Source organism: Bos grunniens, chromosome 8 (assembly GCF_055505025.1).
Source record: "Bos grunniens cultivar Pamir isolate PY7600 chromosome 8, Bosgru_T2T1.0, whole genome shotgun sequence".
NCBI lineage: Eukaryota > Metazoa > Chordata > Mammalia > Artiodactyla > Bovidae > Bos > Bos grunniens.
In genome coordinates this window covers 96,199,641-96,216,886 of record NC_141172.1, presented here as the reverse complement: position 1 = coordinate 96,216,886, position 17,246 = coordinate 96,199,641, and the positions used below count along the sequence as shown (strand labels likewise).

Sequence of the window (17,246 nt, the reverse complement as noted above, 5' to 3'; positions counted from 1 at the left end):
ATGCCCTATAAAATAAAAGATCTATTCAAATGAATCACTTCCAATCTACTGAAAAGGTATCATGGCCTGAGGGGAAAATCTAGCCAGATTTTTATTTTTTTATGCTTCAAGATTCCCATGCGCTGATTTATTAATGTTTTTCAGCCATGTTTGACTCTTAAAAACTGAAGAGTTTATTTTTCTGTAGACATCAGTTCAAGCCATATAATGTATGCATGGGACACAGACAGCTGATGTTGCCACCAACTTCTTTACTAAAGTAGGGGAAAAGAGGATGGGAAGTTGGCAAGAAGGGAAAAAGGACCAGGAGGAAAATACTGGAAACATCCGAAATTCACCCTTCAGAAGCTGCTTCAGAGAAGACTGCTAACACTTACCTGAGCTGGGGTCAATTTTGATAATTGTAGTTGACGTCTAGAAACGGGGTTATGAATATAATTATCATGAAGCAGCAACTGGGCAATCACAACCTAATTAAGCTCACTGACTAGATTATCTTGTTTTTCCCCTAATAATCACATAACATTTAACACTTGCTCATTTTAGGACCTATGGGTGATGTTCATTCACTATTAACAAGCAACAGCCACTGGTCAGAGAGACTGAATGAGGGATTCAAACATGAGAAGCAACCAAGGGGTGGGGACGAAATTCAGGGGCAGCTGAAATCTGTTCTTCAACTCCACTTCGCTGCTCAGCACACCCAAAATTACCGAGAGGCAAGACCATGGGAGAAGATGGAAAAAACGATGGGAACTTCACACCAGTGGAAGGATGCAGGTCTGTTCTCTCAAGCACGTGCTATTTTATGTGATCTATACAACGTGCTTTTTCACATTATAATGCAATCTGTGTTGAGATGAGTGATTTTTGTCTTTTTTTTTTTTTTCAGGATAATGGAAGATTTCTCCACCAGCCCTAAATACATAAACTTTATACATTTACCTCCTCAAACACATTCTAAAGCTCCCTCTCCTCCCTAGATCTTGGGTATTCTCAAATTCAATGTCCTGTTCCCAAGTGGATGTTTGCACCGATAAAGAGACCTTGACTCAATTTACTTACACTTTCTGCAATGCTCCTGAGGGTAGCCTAGGGAGATGACTCTTTAGAGAATTAAGAGGAAGATTAAAGAAATATTTGAAGGTCTGGTCCTTGAAACAGGCTGGTGTGAGGGAGCATCTTAGATGTCTAGGCACTATGGTGAAGGCTGAAGAGAGTCTTTGTGGTTCTTACGTTAGAAATTCCACCCAAAGAATCCCATGCTTTGGTACAGGTCAATTTTACTCTCTTCAACTATGTGATCTGTTGGGTTCTTGTTTGGGGTTTTTTGTTGTTGTTGTTTTTGAGCCTTTTTCCCATTACAAGCTTTTAATCAAAGAAAATAATGGTTCTGATAAGTTTGGTAGATAATGATACAGATGACAGGTTAAAAACGAATGGCTCTGTGACTCCTCTGGGACACTTTATAAACAGGACACATGCTTCTCCTCCTAGTCAGGTTTTGGGTCGGAGTCTGTCTAAGGACAGACGATCACCTGAAAAGATCCATGGCAAAGTTAAAAAGGTTTTAGAAAACCAACACGAGTTGCCTGGAGGTTAAAGAGTCTACTCAGCAATTAACGCCCAACTGTCTGTCCTACAGAAAAGCTACTGTCCTAGATATCTGAGGGATTTTTGGACCTGCTCCATGGCCCTTAGTACAGCTTGTTACTCTATTAAGGGCATTTGTGGTCATCCCTGAACAACAGCTTCCTTACTGTACTGTGATGTTTCAGGGAGAGGCAAATAAAACCCAAACACCCATCATGTCTCCAGGATCTAAACAGAGCACATGGTGATCACTAAAGGCTTGGAGGATACTAGCACCCAAGCTTTGAAGAGTACTGGCATTATTTTCCAAAAATCACTCTTAGACAGTGGAACTAATTTTCAAATATGTCTGTGTGGCTTTTGAAAAACATTTCTTGTGCTTCCAGTAAACAGAGCCAACATAGGGCACTGAGACTTTCAAAGGGGGCCCTCACAAGGAAAAAAACCATCATCTGTTCCTAAAAAAAAAAGTCACACAGCATTATCTTTCTGCTTGTAACAGGGAGGGGCACCTTTTAAACAGCCAGGTGTATAATTACATTATAATACTGAGTTCAATACAGTACAATTTTTAAATATTTATTCTCTAAATTTCCACCCACATGGTCTCTTGGGATTTTTGTGTGTTTCCACCCTCCCCCCCCACCATCTCCTCTGTAACTCAGAAGAACAAAGAGAGGGCACTCTAGTTAAACACACTTTGTCAAGCTATTACAATAAGTTATATCTCTCATATCAACTAATATATTACAATTAATTTTCCATTAAGCTCAGATTTCCTTCCAGAACACCAGGATATACTCCTGGCATAAGCAACTGTAAGAGATAAACCATCAGGAACATAAGCTATTAGCATACTAAGTAATAACCAAGGCCAGTTCCCAGCAGCTAAGAGTCAGGAGGTGGTCCCCCTGTGTGTGCATCCTGGCTCCCCCTATCTCCATGAAACTTGCGTAAATTACTTTACTTCCCCAAACCTCAGCCTTCTCTACCATTCGAACAGCTCCTGGTTCACATTCAATGTTAAACAAATGTTACCTCGTATTAAATATTAACTGTGAGCATTTTGTTAACGGTTTATGTGATATTCCCACTCTACAGAGAAGTTGGCTGAAATTTTTGATGAAGCAATCATATTTAATCTCCTTTTGCAAGGTCTTCTTCTTGCCCAACATCAGAAGGGACAATACTCAGTTGACAGCAGAAGGGGGAGAAATTTGTTTTTTTTTTTTTTTTTTTCCAATGGAAGTATAGTATTGTATTAACTTCTGCTTTAGAGCAAAGTGACTCAGTTGTACACACATTTGCTTTCTTTTTTTATATTCTTTTCCATTATGTTTTCTCCCAGGAGATTGGGTATAGCTCCCCATGCTATATAGGACCTCATTGTTTATCCATTCTAAATAGAATAGTTTGTATCTGCTAACTCCTGACTGCTGTCCACCTCCGCTTCTTCCTTCCCCCTACCCACCCCCCACCCCCGCTGGCCCAGAAGTTCTTGTAGCTGAACTCTGACATTCAAATGAAAATGGTCTCTTCCATCCAGACCCCTTCCCCAGTTATCATTATGAAATACTAATTAACAGTCTTCAGAGAAGACCATTTAAGATAGAAGAGAAAAATTTCTGGGTGATAAGTACTTTATTATAGAAATCTTTACATAATCTCTAGCTGGTATCTACATTTTGGCCATCTTTAGCCTATAATTCAGTGTTCAATTTTTACCCCACAGTAGGACCCCCAGATCGGGTACAGTCTGGGTTGGGTGATCTGATGCTCGGCTGCAAACTTACTGGTCATGACACAGAGGATGATGTAATTAAGGATTAGAATAGCTGAACATTCTGGACCATGGTGGCCTTATTTTGGACATTAAAATACCAGGATTGGATTGACAGACCAGCCTGTGATGCCTGGCTCCAGCAAACAGCTTAATCCCAAGCTGGACACAGGTAGTCATCATGCTCCATGCCTTTGGCCTCTGAAATAAGCACTTCTTTGTTCCTCACTTCTAACACCCAGAATGCAGGTAGAGAAGCTCTATGGATAACCTTAGCGTGGACTATCACATGTTCTGCCCATTAATAATGCAGCTACTTTCTGCTGTGCTCTATTCTCGACTTCACTCCTTTTCCAGGAAAATCTCCACCAACATCTACTTAACCAGCTCCATCAACCTTCCATCTGTCCTTTACCGGCAATGCCGTATTTTTAACCCCAAAGTCATAAATTGTCTCCCAAGACCAGTTCTATTTTTTTACAATAAGGACTGACCAAGGAATGTCGATCTGAGCCCTGGTCTTCATATTTCACGTGCAATAGGTACCAAATTACAAGGTCTTTTTCCACTTGCTTTATTGTTTTCTTAAAAGCAATGCCCTTCTTCCTGTAGGCTCTTCCCAGTGGACAGCCCTCTCTCCCCTGACTTGTCAATCATTCTCCCACCTCTCTTCTTCTTCTCCTCCTCTTATCCAAGCAGTCTCTCCTCCCCAGCAAATTTCCACCACGTAATTACGGCAATGCTTTAGCCTACTTTTCTGTTAGCTTAACAACCCTGTCTATTTTCTACTTGTGCTGATGCCACTGTTTGCTTTTCTGACGGGCTAATCCGTGTATCCTTTCAAGGCCTAACTTCCCCTAGCATGAAAGCAGCTGGAGTTCTGATTCACAGGTGCTTTCCAAAGCTTTTCATTAGCAAGAGAAATGAGATGGTTTAGAAACCCATTTCTTAATCTGCAGGTGAGTATGGGAACCTTTGTGCAGCAAACATCTTTCAAGTATCCCACATTGTGCCACCGCACAATTATTGTCTGACTAATAAGTACAACGTTAGAGGCACATCTGTCATGTTAAAAAGGGAGAATGTTCCCTCTGAGAAGATCACCACCACCCCCTCCCCCACCCAGCCTCTGGTATTTCCCAGTTCAAGAGAAAAGCGCTCAGCTGATGGGGAGCAAAACTGAAGACTTTTCCAGTCTTGAACCTAAACAGGGAAGAGAAGAATTCCAAAATACGAAGGCTTTAGCTCGTGTTCTGGTTCAACTGGCCAGACGAGGAATTAGGGAGCGAGTTTGGCCTTCCCCAGCTGGGCTCTGTGGCAGCTAAGCCTCTCCACAGATCCTGGGCTTAATTGCTTCTGACACAGTTGTCTCGCCTGGGCTTCCAGCTCCTTTTGTGTTCAAACCAATCTCAACCCAAAGGTAAGTCTTGGCCTCCTCATCTTAGACAAATGCTTCATTTCCCACTAAGGGATCCTAAAACATTTTCGTCAGGACCCATGGGTTTGCTAGAGGAATGTTCCTCATCTTTTCTTGCACGGTCTTGGTGAAAAACCTACTAGAAAGCCTGGCAAGTCACTTTTTGAATTAAGCGTTCAAAGTTTTTTTTTTTTTTTTGGACAAATAAGTACTCTCCCTCCCCTCATCTTCCTGTTACCCTCTGGAGTAGGCTCTGCTCTCTGAATCAAGTTGGAGGGGATAAGCTGTGGTCAGACCCGACAGAAGTGCTTTTTTAATATTCAGAAGCAACATGCAGTGAACTACACAAGCAAATACATGAAAGCAAGGAAATCAATACCAAAATACCCATGATGTGGCACAAAAAGAAACCTTCTCTCCAAGAATAACCCAAGAAGAAAGAAACTGTCTCCAGCTAGGAATTGGGCAAGAATGCTTTGAAGACACCAAGTCATCTGCTCACCAGAATTAAAAAGCACAATGCTTTTGCAGGTGAACCATACGACGAACCTCTCACCCCAAACTACTCTACCTCTTGTCCTTCCTGAAAAATCCAGCCTGGTGTTGGAGCCACACATCCCAAGGCTACAAATCCTAGGCGTGGGTCAACTGATAAGGACAGGATCCCTTAGAAAGTAGACACATTTGACAACAGCATTTCAGAGCAGAAAACGTAAATCCAGATTCCCAGTGTGTGCAGTTTTCCGATACAAAGTTCAAGGGGTCAAAAGATTCCAAAGAGCTTCCTAATAAACTGTCAATGCAACCTAATTCATAAAAATGCCTTTTCCCCTCACTTGGAAACTTCTCCTCTTTTTATAAATCCCAGAGACAGTTCCCCTTAGAATTATCTTCTCTCCAATCCACCCCCCCCAACCCCGCCCCCCAGGCCCCGCCAACCCAACCCCACACTTTTTTTCTTCCTTCAGTACTGGCATGCAAACCATGCTGTTTTAACTTCTTTCCTGTTCTCCCAGTTCTTCTGGAACATTTTATTTTCGACAGTCAACTCATCTGGAGGAGTGCCACACTGAGGTCCAACTGTTTATAGCGTTAACTGTGTTTCTGCCAGAAGTCCACATACAGCCCTACCTTCTCCAGACTGCCTCCTGGATTAAGAATTTATGCTTTCGTTTGGAAGAAGCTTAGAAAACGTGGAAACTTCCAAACATCCCTCTTCTTCTTTACAAAGTTACTCTCACTTGTCCAAGTGGAATGGGGAATGGAAACCCATGGTCACCCTTTAAGCACTATGCCATCCCTCTCTCGTGGTTAAATGTGGCACGTGCCTTTCAAACAGCATTTTAAGGAAGACGTCGTGTCTACTGGGGCACAGGAAACAGCTAGTCAAAGGTCTGCAGGAGAGAGCTGGGTCTCGACAAGATACATGTAGGACACATTTTTAGACGCGTCTGGAAAACTGGGAAGCCACCAGTCATCACTAAAGACCAGACTTCACTCTCGGCCATTCATCAGTATTACAAAACGGCATATCTGCAAGCCAGTTGAAATCTGTACCAGGTTGCAAAACAGATCCTCAGAGTCCAATTGTGGGCACTTCGGGAAGTTGCAATAGACCCAGACAAACTTCCAAAGAAAGGGCATTTGAAAAGGACTCCCCATCCCTGGATGACAGAAGCACAGGGAGGAGGACAATCAGAAGAAAGACACAGCTTCAAACCCAAGAGCTACAAGTCCCATGAACAAAACAGGCCTCTGGAGCGTATTACTCCTGTGAATGACCACGCTGGGCCTCAGGCTCCCCAACGTGCTAGACCAACTAAAAAAAAAAAAAAAAAAAAAAATCAATACTCCTGCCCCGCTAGCATATGGTTTCAGAGTTTCTGAGACAGCCTTGCGCTCTGGAGCGGAGAGCTGGTGTTTCACAAACTGCTACACTCACAGGCAGTGGAAAGGGCACTGGGGCGGGAGTCAGCAGACCTGAGTTCTAGGCCTGGCTTTGTTACAAATGAACTTTCTGACCTGTGCAAGGTCTCTGTGCCAGTTTCCTCCTCCTTACAATGCAGGGGGAGGGGCAGAGGTGAAGGAGAAGATCTCTCTAAGGCACAAAGCAACTCAATGAGAAGTTCTGACTTCATATTCATTGTTTAGGGTGTTATCAAGCAGTCAGCTTTGACATGATTTTTAGTGTTAATTTCTACTTGGGAAATAATGCATTTGTCCACCAGCCCCAAAATCTCAGTTTAATCCCCATGTTCTCCAGCCTTCTTTTATCTTACAATAAATGCCTCTTTTCCTTTCTTTTTTTAAGCAACCTTCCCCAAACTAAGACTTGTGCTATTAAAAGAGCTTAGAACTTCCCATTTCCTTGCTAGCGCTAAAATTAAACTGTCCATTCCTTAGGGTCCAACATAACATCTGCCAGATGTCTTGGCATATCACACAAAAAGAGGAATTTTCTTCTAACATTATCTACTTTCCTCTCTGTTTTCTCATAATCAATTAACAGGTCACCAACACCCACCTAATGTTTCTCTCAAAGCCACCAACTTCCTAAGTATGTGAACTTCACAAGATACTGGCTTACACACACACACACACACACACTCATGGATAATGACTTTTTTTTTCAGTTCACGAGATTTTAGTAATAGACACTGGAAATATTTCCCTCCTTAGTTTCCATATACCAACCATCCAATCATCCACCCAATGTCAGATCCTTTGTAATTTGAGTTCATTATTATTTCCTAATTTATGAGTATGGCGTTGAGAAATAGCTTGTTTCCTAGCCATCAACTCGAAACACTCAATGCAGCTTTGTCAATGTTCTGTCCCAAGAGGCAGTGAACTGTAAGACTGATAAAGGCACATACCAAAGAAGATAAGTAAGGTTACCTTAATCAAGAAATCTCAACACTAGGAAGAATCCAAGACAGACTAGACCTTATTAAACTCCATCACACAGAAAACAGGACTCTTTCCCAAGGCAACTTTACCATTCTTTCCTTTCAGGAAAACTACAAGTACTTTAAAATCGACTAGTAGAGTTGGACTTCTTTTTCCCCTATTGTCTTACAGAAGACTCATTAGAAAAAAAGAATATATGTGTGTATGTATATTATATTACCATATATATATGTGTGTGTATATATATATATATATATAATGTTTTCATCTAAAAGTTATCTCCAATTCCAAAGATTAAGGAGAAAAACCAAGTCCTGGGAGAATGTGATCAATGAATTAGGCAGACATAAATCGAATATGAGAAAAATTATGGAATCCGAAGACCCAGCAAGAGTATTTTTTATGGCAGGGTACACCACAGTTCACACAGTCTCCAGAATGATTTCTCTCTGTGATTATACCAGAGCAAATTAGGTAAAAGCTTGCCTACCAAGCCTCATCAACTTGGTGTCTCAAAACAAAAAGGATCTCTGAGTTTTGACATCAAATGAGAAGGTTCCATTGGACACTTTCTTTATTTCTCTCATGGTGGTTTATCCAAAGTAATTGTCCCATTTCGAATGCACATATCTAGAAAAAAGCAAGAAACCATGTCTTGAATATAATGGTGCTTCTCTTGGTGATGAGCATCGGAGATGGATGAGTCTCAGGTTGGAACACATTCGCAACCTCCAAAATGCCTCTTAGATACCTAATTTCCGCACCCACCCCCCGCCCCCGAAAAGCTTAGCTCTAAGGTTGTCTACATACAAAAACACCAAAATATTTGGTTGCAAAGTAAAAAATATGAGTCAAACTGCTAGACTGGCAACCAGTCTGTCAGATTCTTCCCCCCACTGAGAGAAGTAATTAACTGGTTGTCCTGGTATCACCACCAACAACAAAGATATCATAGAAGTTTGCTTCAAGATCAACAAATAATTTATTTATGTTTACATAATCATATATGGTTAATTAGGTGCAAAATTATCTGGTAATTACTTCCCCAAATAACTCTTTTTATCCCATTGCATTTGAACTTCTGAGTTTGAACACGTAGCATGCATATATATACATATATACATTAGCAAATTTAAATATAACATTGATGACATTCTACTTAAGAGCAAAAGTTATGGTATCAGAAATAACATTCAAAAATGAGTAATTAAAGGTACGATTGCAAGTAAGATTTTTTTTAAGTGCTCTTGGAGAGCCCTAGGTTATTAATAAAGAAGCAGAGTTCTGAAGAGTATTTTTAAATAAGTATACACATCAACTGAGAATCCTGAAAACCATACATCTAGGTCTGCAAAAGCGGGGTTTTACTTCATTGACCATGGACAATTATCAGCTAAAGAACCATGTATTTCTTCTCTCCTTTCACACCTCTCAAAAGAACAATAACCCTCAATTAATGACACAACAGTTTGGTTCGAAAAATGTGATGTTGTCTTATACAGCACGGTGCATTTACTGAATGACACTGCTCCCAGTTACTCAACAGAATATAATTACATCTGGAATCTAAAACCACCTCAATCTGTACAGAAATACTGTAGACATAAAGAACTTTATATACACACACAAATCTGACATATAATGAGAAAGCAAAGCCAGAAAAAAGCTGGTATAAGTCGCTCACCAATGTGTTCCTTATTTCTGTTGAAGCTGGTACCTTTCTATATTCCTCCTTAATTGAAAACAAGGTCCAATCAGCCTCTTTCCAATAAATTAACTGGTTCTGAATCTCCTCCATTCCACTGTGGAGCATTTCTCACCTATCTTCAAGAGTCCATCTAATATTCTTCCAACATCTTCCCTCATCCTCAAGATGGCTACCTTACCTAATGGAAAAGCAACATCTTCATGGTTGGCTTTTATAAATTCCTCAAGCATTTCAGGATTTAGTTCTTTACTGGGATTGATTACATACATTCTCCAGAACTAATCCGTGAAGAACTCCAATCAGTGTGTGTGTGGACTGGGTAGATTTGGGTCCTTTCTTCAAATCATCCTCACAAAATGTCTTCCTCTAAGACTAATAAATTCCTCCCAATTAGAAAGGTGAAGCTACCTGGACAGAAGGTTTTCTCAACTGACATAATATTTTAAAATTTTGTTTCCATAGTGACATTGTTAAGAAGACATCTGATATTCCTGAAGACTTACAGTACTTGAGAACACAGAAAAAGGAAGGAAAAAAAAAAGGCAGTATGGAAGAGAAGAGGGAAAACAAAGGAACTAAAAGAAGGCCTAATACGCAAATGGAGCATCCTGAAAAGAAATGTAGACCTTCCAGAAACTGGTGTCAGCCAGTCTTAAAGGGTTCCTCTGAGATCTTGCAAGATTTGCTGTTGCTGCTGTTGTTTTGCAGAAATCAACCCCAACCAGACAATAAAGTCTTGCAGTGCATCAAAACATGATGATAATCAAGCCCCAGAACTCCAAAAATCTCAGCTCAGGGCCACCACCATCTTCACAATGAGGAAATCACATTTCCTGGTGACTTGCAGGAGACCTGGAGCAGCTTAAAAGTTCTGTGAAGGACCTCAGTGGAAAAATATGTTTAAGGTTTTGCCTTGCCTTTCCCAAAGGAGGTCAAAACCCTACAGGTCCACTCAAAAGGAGAGAGAAAAATTCCAAAAGTTTACTTTAAAATGGAAACAAATGCCTCCATAACTTGTGAAAGTACTCCTTGGGTGGGAGAAATATCTGAGAAGCCCTTCCAAGCCCCTCATTTCCTTGCATAATGAACAGATAGTGAGGAACCACCACAGATTCGCCCCCTAGAAAGGGAGAAGGAGAAGGCAGGCAAGCCTCCTCTTCCAGCCATCACCAACAGAGCTTCAAAATGGAGACATCCATAATTTTATAAACACTTCTCAGCTTTGTCTCCTGGAAACCCGCTCTCCTCCATTTTCTGGTGGAGTTACAACATGACACGGGCTTACCTGACTCAGTTCCCAGCTCTCAACCAAACTAGTTACTTCCTCAAAAATCCTGCAAGCCACCTCCAGAAACAAAACCAAAGCAAACCAAACAGCCAACACAGACACTCAGACACAGCCCCCGGGAGCCCTGGGAGAAAGCCCCAACTGGTTGGTCTTTTCCCATCCCAGACGCGTGCTTAAAAATGAAACTTTTTTTTTTTTTTTTTTAAGTAGGGGAGGAATATAAAAGGAACTCCAGGCAGCCTCCCTCCCTCTCGGTAGGTTAGAAGCTACAATGAAAAGAAAATGAGGGTTCCTCCAGGAATGGTGAAAAGCCTGGAGAATGAACGTGAGAAGAAGCTTTGTGTTTTGGAGTCTGGACTGGAACCAAAGCAGACAGCTTGCAAATGGAGGACAGGGAGATAAAGAAAGGGAAAGAGAGGGGCTGCTCCAATGGGGGGCGGCTGCGGCTTCCCCTCGCGCCTGGAAGGAGGGCAGACCCCTGGGAACTGCACCAGGAGTCAGGCGACCCCCGGGCCTCTGCCTGGGGGTCCTTTCTCCCTTCCTCAGAGGAGAGCCAAGCGTGTGTAATGGCTTCTCCTCTCCAGAAACCGTTGTCTCCTCCACCAGACGCTTCTGAACCCCTAGCCTGGAGACAGCTCCTCAGCGGCTCCTGAACCTGCGCCCCCCTCCCCGACTCCCACCGCCCCGCCACCCGGCCGGCGCCCCCCGCTCCTCGCCTCTCTGCTCACCGCCGCCGCCGCCACCCCCCGACACATCCCGACCCCGCATCCCAACTTCGGGGAGAGAGAGAGAGAGAGAGAGAGAGCCAAATACCTGAGGAAGAGGGGGGTGCCAATCCGCACGGCTTTGCCATCGGGCTGGGGACAGGCAGACAGAGAGGAGGAAAGAAGGAGAGGGACAGAAAGAAAGAGGTCAACCCGCTCAGGTCGGGGCGGCCGGGAGCGCTCCCTCCTCTGCCCCTCGCTCGCTCCCTCTGGCTCTCTCGGCTCAGGTCTCCTCGACTCCCGCCCTCCGCCCCCCTCTCGGTCCCTACTCCTGTCCCCACACCCGGAGCATCCGTCCTAAGCCTCCGGCTCTCTTCTCACTCATCTTTCATTTTCTCTTCTCTCCCTAGAACTACACGAAATTAATTAAGCCACAGCGCTCCGCTCCCCCCGCCCCCCAGCAGAAGGAGCAGCCAGCAGGAAAAGCACAGCCACCTCCGCTGCCACCACCACCACCTTCTCCTCCTCTTCCTCCCTCGCTTCTCCTCCTCCTCCTCTTCCTCCTCCCCCTCCAGCTCTCTCCCTCCTCCTCCTCCTCCCCCTCTTCTCTCTCGCTTCTTCTCCTCTTCCAACAGCCAGTCCATGCAGGGGACTTCCTCTCCTCCCGGCTCCACAACCCTCCTCGGCCGAATGAATGAGCGCGTTTGTGCCTCCACCACCCCGCGCTCTCCTCCCCGCAGCACTCGGACCACCCCGAGGTGCTGGTTAATTGCAGTAACTTACAGAAGAAGCGTCCCGGCGCCGGGAGGTGTTTCGGGTTCTCCAGCCCCACCGCCTCCTTATCCTCTTTCTCTTTCTCCTCTTCCTGCTCGGGTTATTGTTGTGGAAGTTGTTTGGGAGTCTCATGTGCTTCTGCCGGGTCTCAGCAATGGAGGATCGCCATCTTCCCTGCCTTCCTCGGCTCCTCAGACTCGCTGCAGCTGCAGATGACCTGAGATATCCGTCTCTCTCTCCCTCTCTCTCCCTCCCTCCCTCTCCCTCTCACTCTCTCCCTCTCTCTCTCCTCTTCTCTCTCCTCTCCCTTTCCCTCGCGCGCTCTCTCTCTCTCTCCCTCCCTCTGTGTCTCTCTCTGAATAATGAGCAACCAGAGGGAGAGAGAAAGCAAGACAGAAAGAGAGAAGGCAGACAATCTTCTGCCACACAAAACGCCGGAGCACCAGGGGGTGCGCGAAGCCTTTCTAATAACAACAACAACGTGCGGGAGAGAAGAAGAAAAAAAAAAGAAAGAAAGAAATGAGGAAAGGGCTGGAGGTGGGGGGGGGAACGGGAAGAATTATCCAAGAGCTGGAGAAGAGCAGAAGGAGAAGGTGGAGGAGATGCTGAGGCTGCGGCTGCTGTCCCCCCTCCCCCTCGCTGAACCCCAGAAGGAGGCAAGGTGGTTGCAAAGTTAAGGCTGGGACATTGTCTTTGTCACTCAGAGCAACACAGAGCCAGGCCAGTGAGATGCAAGAGGAGGCGGTGGCGGCGGCGGAGGAGGAGGTGGTGGAGGAGGAGGAGGAAGAGGAGGAGAAGGAGGCAGAGGAGGAGGAGAAGGGGAAGAGGCAGATGAGATGAATAAAGACCTGCGGAGAAGGCGGTGCGAGGAGCGCGGCGGCCGGACTGAGGCGTGCGCGCTCGCGTCCCGGAGGCACCCGGCCGCCCCGGCCGGCAGAGGAAGCCCCCAGTGAGGACCCTGCCCGGCCGCTCATAGTGCTCCCACCATCAGCCCTGCCGGAGGAGCCGAGTCTTGGCCCCAGAGTCCCTCACACGCATCCATCTAGAGGTCAATCTTTGCAAAAGAACATACATGGGGAACTAGAGGTTGCAAGTCTAAACCCAGATCAACCACGTGGGGCTTTTTAATCCCTTTCCAGCTTGCGGTGTGAGTATCTCCAGTGAAAAGCTCAAATTGTCCATTACTGGCACGTATTTTGAAGTCTTCTCCTCCGAAATAAAGACTCATTGTGCATTTTATTTCTTTTCTGATATGGGAGGGGGGCTGGGGGAGCGAAAGAACCCATCATTCCGAGCCTCGGAACCACCACTTTCTTTTCCTAACTTGTGAAGTGTTTTGACGGCGCACCAAAAGGGGGAAAAAAGCCTACTTAAATAACTTTACACCCTCCAGCCCGGCGTTGTTTGCACTTTCTGGCTGATCATCTAAAAGCTCAGAAAGTAACAATCAGAGCTACTAATGATAAGGTGTCATGGTGTTGAAGACAAGAGAACCAAGATGAAGCTTTCACACCTTGAATTTTTATTTGGTGTAATTTCCCACAAATCGTTCTGAACTATTTATTTTGCAAAGGAGTGCGTTTACCCTCCTCTCTAAGTCCAACGTCTCCTAAGGCTTTAATTTGATGGGGGAGGGGGCGGGAGGTGGTGCCTACAGTATAAAAAAATCAATACAGCAAGTCAGAAGTAATTGAAGTTCAAGGGCATGGGCTGCTTGTACCATTTCTATTCCTCGCATCCTCGAGTTGGACATCAACAGTCTCGACAGAGAGAGAAACACGCAGCGCGAGGGGCAGAGACCTTAATTAAAGTTTCTTTTGTCCGCGTCTGAATTGGGGGATGTTGCTGGATTCCTTTGCATTGGGGAGCGCGCATCCGGTGGAGAAGGCGCGGTGTAGAGGATCCAAGGCAAGATTGTCCTCTGTAATACTCACTACCTCCCCGCCACCCCATCCACCCCCAACAACAGTCCGGGCAGACATCCCCATAAGCCCATACAATAAAGGGGAGGAGGAGACGCGCGCGGAGTTGGTTCCCACCAGATAGCGGGGTTTTATAAACAGATCTGACTCGTTTTCCCAGCTTTTCCCCAATCGTTTATTCCGGGGCAGAATCTCTCACCCAGAGGCAGGATTTCAACCCCTTCCAGTCAACACTTCCTGCCCTTTTCTCCTCCCACTCACATTGAAAAGCTTGGGAGCCCTAAAAGGGTGTTGATGGCGGGGGTGATAAATAAATAAATAAATGACACTCTACGCGTGCGGTGGAGAAGAAAGGAGGGGGGAGGGAGAGGGAAGAGAAAAAGTAGGGAGAGGAAAACCTGGAGGGGAAAGCTCCGAGGCGAAAGGGAAACGGGAATCCGAGAAAGAAGAAAGGAGAGAGGAGGACGGGAAGACTCGGCAGGACTGAAGTGACCCTGGCTTTGTACAGGCTTGGGAGGACTCCCCCTTCCAGGTGCCTGGAGGGACCTGGGGAAGTCCTTCTGCCCCGAGCTCCTCCCCCACAGGACCCCAGGGATGTCTGAGCGCTGGCCGCCGCTCCCCCATAAATTCCTCGTGGCACCAAGAGGAAGCGCGCCAGGTCTCCATCGTCCCTCCACTGCCCAGGCTGATAATTTACCTCTTTGTCTTTAATAAAAAGCTGACTTTTTCTGTCAAGCTCTGCACCGGGAAAATAACAATCGTATTTCAGGTTGAAAGCTCCTATCACTGTCGGGTTTTGGAGGCTGTGATAAAATCTTCATCGACGTGAAGGTACCTTCTGGGATGGCTTGGGTCGGAAGTCCTAAGATGGGGGCCGCTCTTCCCTGGGGGCAGGGGGGCAGGGGCGCGGGGAACCCGGCGGTGCGGAGAGAGGAGGAAGCGACGAGGTCAGAGGAAACGCAGGGCTCCTGGGGCACCAAAGGGCTTCCCGCAGTCGGGGAATGAGCCCTGGGGAGGAGCCTTTCGCGAGAACGTGAGCGCGCCCCAACACGCCTCAGACCTCATAAACCCACTTGGCAAAGACCGGGGAAGCGGCTGGCGGACCGACTGCGGTGAACTCAAGAAATTAACCTGCGCTGCAATTAAACGGGCTGCCGCCCTTTCAGACTCACCTCGAGCGACCGAGATAGCTCCCGAACCGGCCGTGGGGGGACCTGGCTCCTCCCTCCCGTCCCAGGAGAAGAGGACAAAAAGGGGAGATGGACTTGGAGATGGCCCCGCCCTTCAAACGCTCCAATCCTTGGAAACTAAACCTCCTCTCCAAGCCTCCACGTCTAGAAGGGACAAAGGCAGCGAGGAGATCCAGAGACTGATGGAGAAGATAGGTGGCTTTCGGGCTTCTCAAATGGGCGCTTTGGGCGAAAGGGACAATGGCTCAGTTTCCATTCCAAATACAGGATACTCTTGAGAAGACCATCTTCTGGTTTAGAAGCAAATTGACTTCCCAAAGCCGTGAAGCAAGCTACTGGAAAACTCCTGCATAGCCCTGGTTTTTTAATGTGAGAAGGCTAAAAATTCAGTTCATGACACCATACACAAATTTTTCGACATTTTTTGAAGTCACAAGTGCCTGAACTATCCATCTAAAAATAGTCGAAAGAAATTAACATGAAAGAAATAAACATGGTCGGGGAATGTGCTTTTTGTTGCTTGCTTGTTTTTATTGGGGGTGGTTTTCTTTCAAATGATAAGAAAGTTATTTGGATAAATAAAAGCTAGGTCACTCAAAGTGTTGAAGCTGAAGGTTTTAGTGAAAACCTCGACAGACTTGGCGCTTAAGTAACTGTAATTATGCTTTGCCATTAGCGGACCATTAAGATAAACAGGAGAAAGTTCACACCTCCTGCTATTTCATTCCCTAAGAATATTCACAAAGATAATATAAGCCTCATTGGTGGGCTCTCTCCTCCACCAGGAGGGTTAATTTATAAAATTCTTAATTAAAATGGAAAAGCTTAGATTTTGTACACAGGCAACAATGTGAAGCAAGTCTCCTGAGGACATGTTGACTCCGTGAAATTTGCCTTTTGTTACTGTACCCTATGCCATTATTCCCCTGGAGTGATATGGTATTTCAGGACTCTGTTTATGTTCCAGGAAATAGGAATATGTGGGAAGCCCAGACCTTCTTCTCCCTTATCGTGGATGACTAGCATACACAGTCCTCATAAAGGGAAATTATGGCTCATCAGAAGAGTGCCTTTATGAGCATTAATAGAAGAATAAATCTTGCAATTTTAGTTCAAGAAATAGTAGAGTCCTATAATCAAAGTGACCCATGCAAATATGATCCACTTACTTGCCCAACCCTAGCAGGATAGGGATAATCTATAAATCATTTTGGTTTCTAAAGGTTAGGAAAGGAAAGCACCCAAACGTCTTAAAGTATTTATGAAGGGAAAGGGGATGTCTATTCCCTGTAGGAAGGAATCATGGAAAGAAAGAAGAGTTGGTCCAGAAGCTCCATTAAAAAGATAGAATTTCAACCGAAACCAGAGTGAATAAATGTTTTAATGTCATTGGTTCAATACTGACATTATATCATATTAAAAAAAAGCCCTGCTTCCTGAAAACTATGCAAAAAAAAATTCCAGTTTATAAATCCCACTTTCTAAATTTCAGCTGGAAAACTGTTCAAGCTGATGATTTTAGCAAAACAATATTTCATCTTTAAACGTTTGACCACACACCTCTTGAACTTGGAGGTATTTTCTTTCCTGCCCTATGTAAAACTACTTTTCCATTCAATTCAATATAGTCATTTTACTATTTGCATTTATTATTTTCAATGGGCTATTTATTTTGAATTTTCAAAATCTTTTACTCTTGTTGAAAATTAGTCTTTAAAAAGTTTTTTTTTTAAGACTTCAAATTGGATAACTATGGACTTCAGATATCAAATAAGTGAAGTCACTAACACGTCTTTCTGATCCCTTACAGAAAAATCAGTATTTTCTCATAAACCCAAATCTAAACACATGTAACTAGTTGACTGGTGTCCATGCCTAGCAAGAAGTGACTGGAAGAAGACAAACACAGATAATTCATGATTCTGAATATCTCTCAAAGGAAGAGAAATTGCAATAACTA

The 17,246-nt window shown here is 44.6% G+C and overlaps 1 protein-coding gene across 20 annotated transcripts in view; it reads right to left on the bottom strand.

Moving 5' to 3' along the window:
* The window catches only part of ZNF462 (zinc finger protein 462), a 157,523-nt gene extending 142,151 nt beyond the window's left edge, over nucleotides 1-15,372 (bottom strand). For 18 of the 20 annotated variants that reach the window (XR_015132040.1, XR_015132041.1, XR_015132039.1 and 15 more), the window contains exon 1: nucleotides 12,184-13,240. The gene's annotated coding sequence lies outside the window, so the exon portion shown is untranslated. Of the gene's footprint in view, nucleotides 1-11,509; nucleotides 11,554-12,183; nucleotides 13,241-15,268 lie in introns of those variants that run through there. The other 2 variants (XM_086315811.1, XM_086315812.1) reach the window with 2 other exon arrangements.
* Between the last annotated feature and the right edge of the window lie 1,874 nt (nucleotides 15,373-17,246).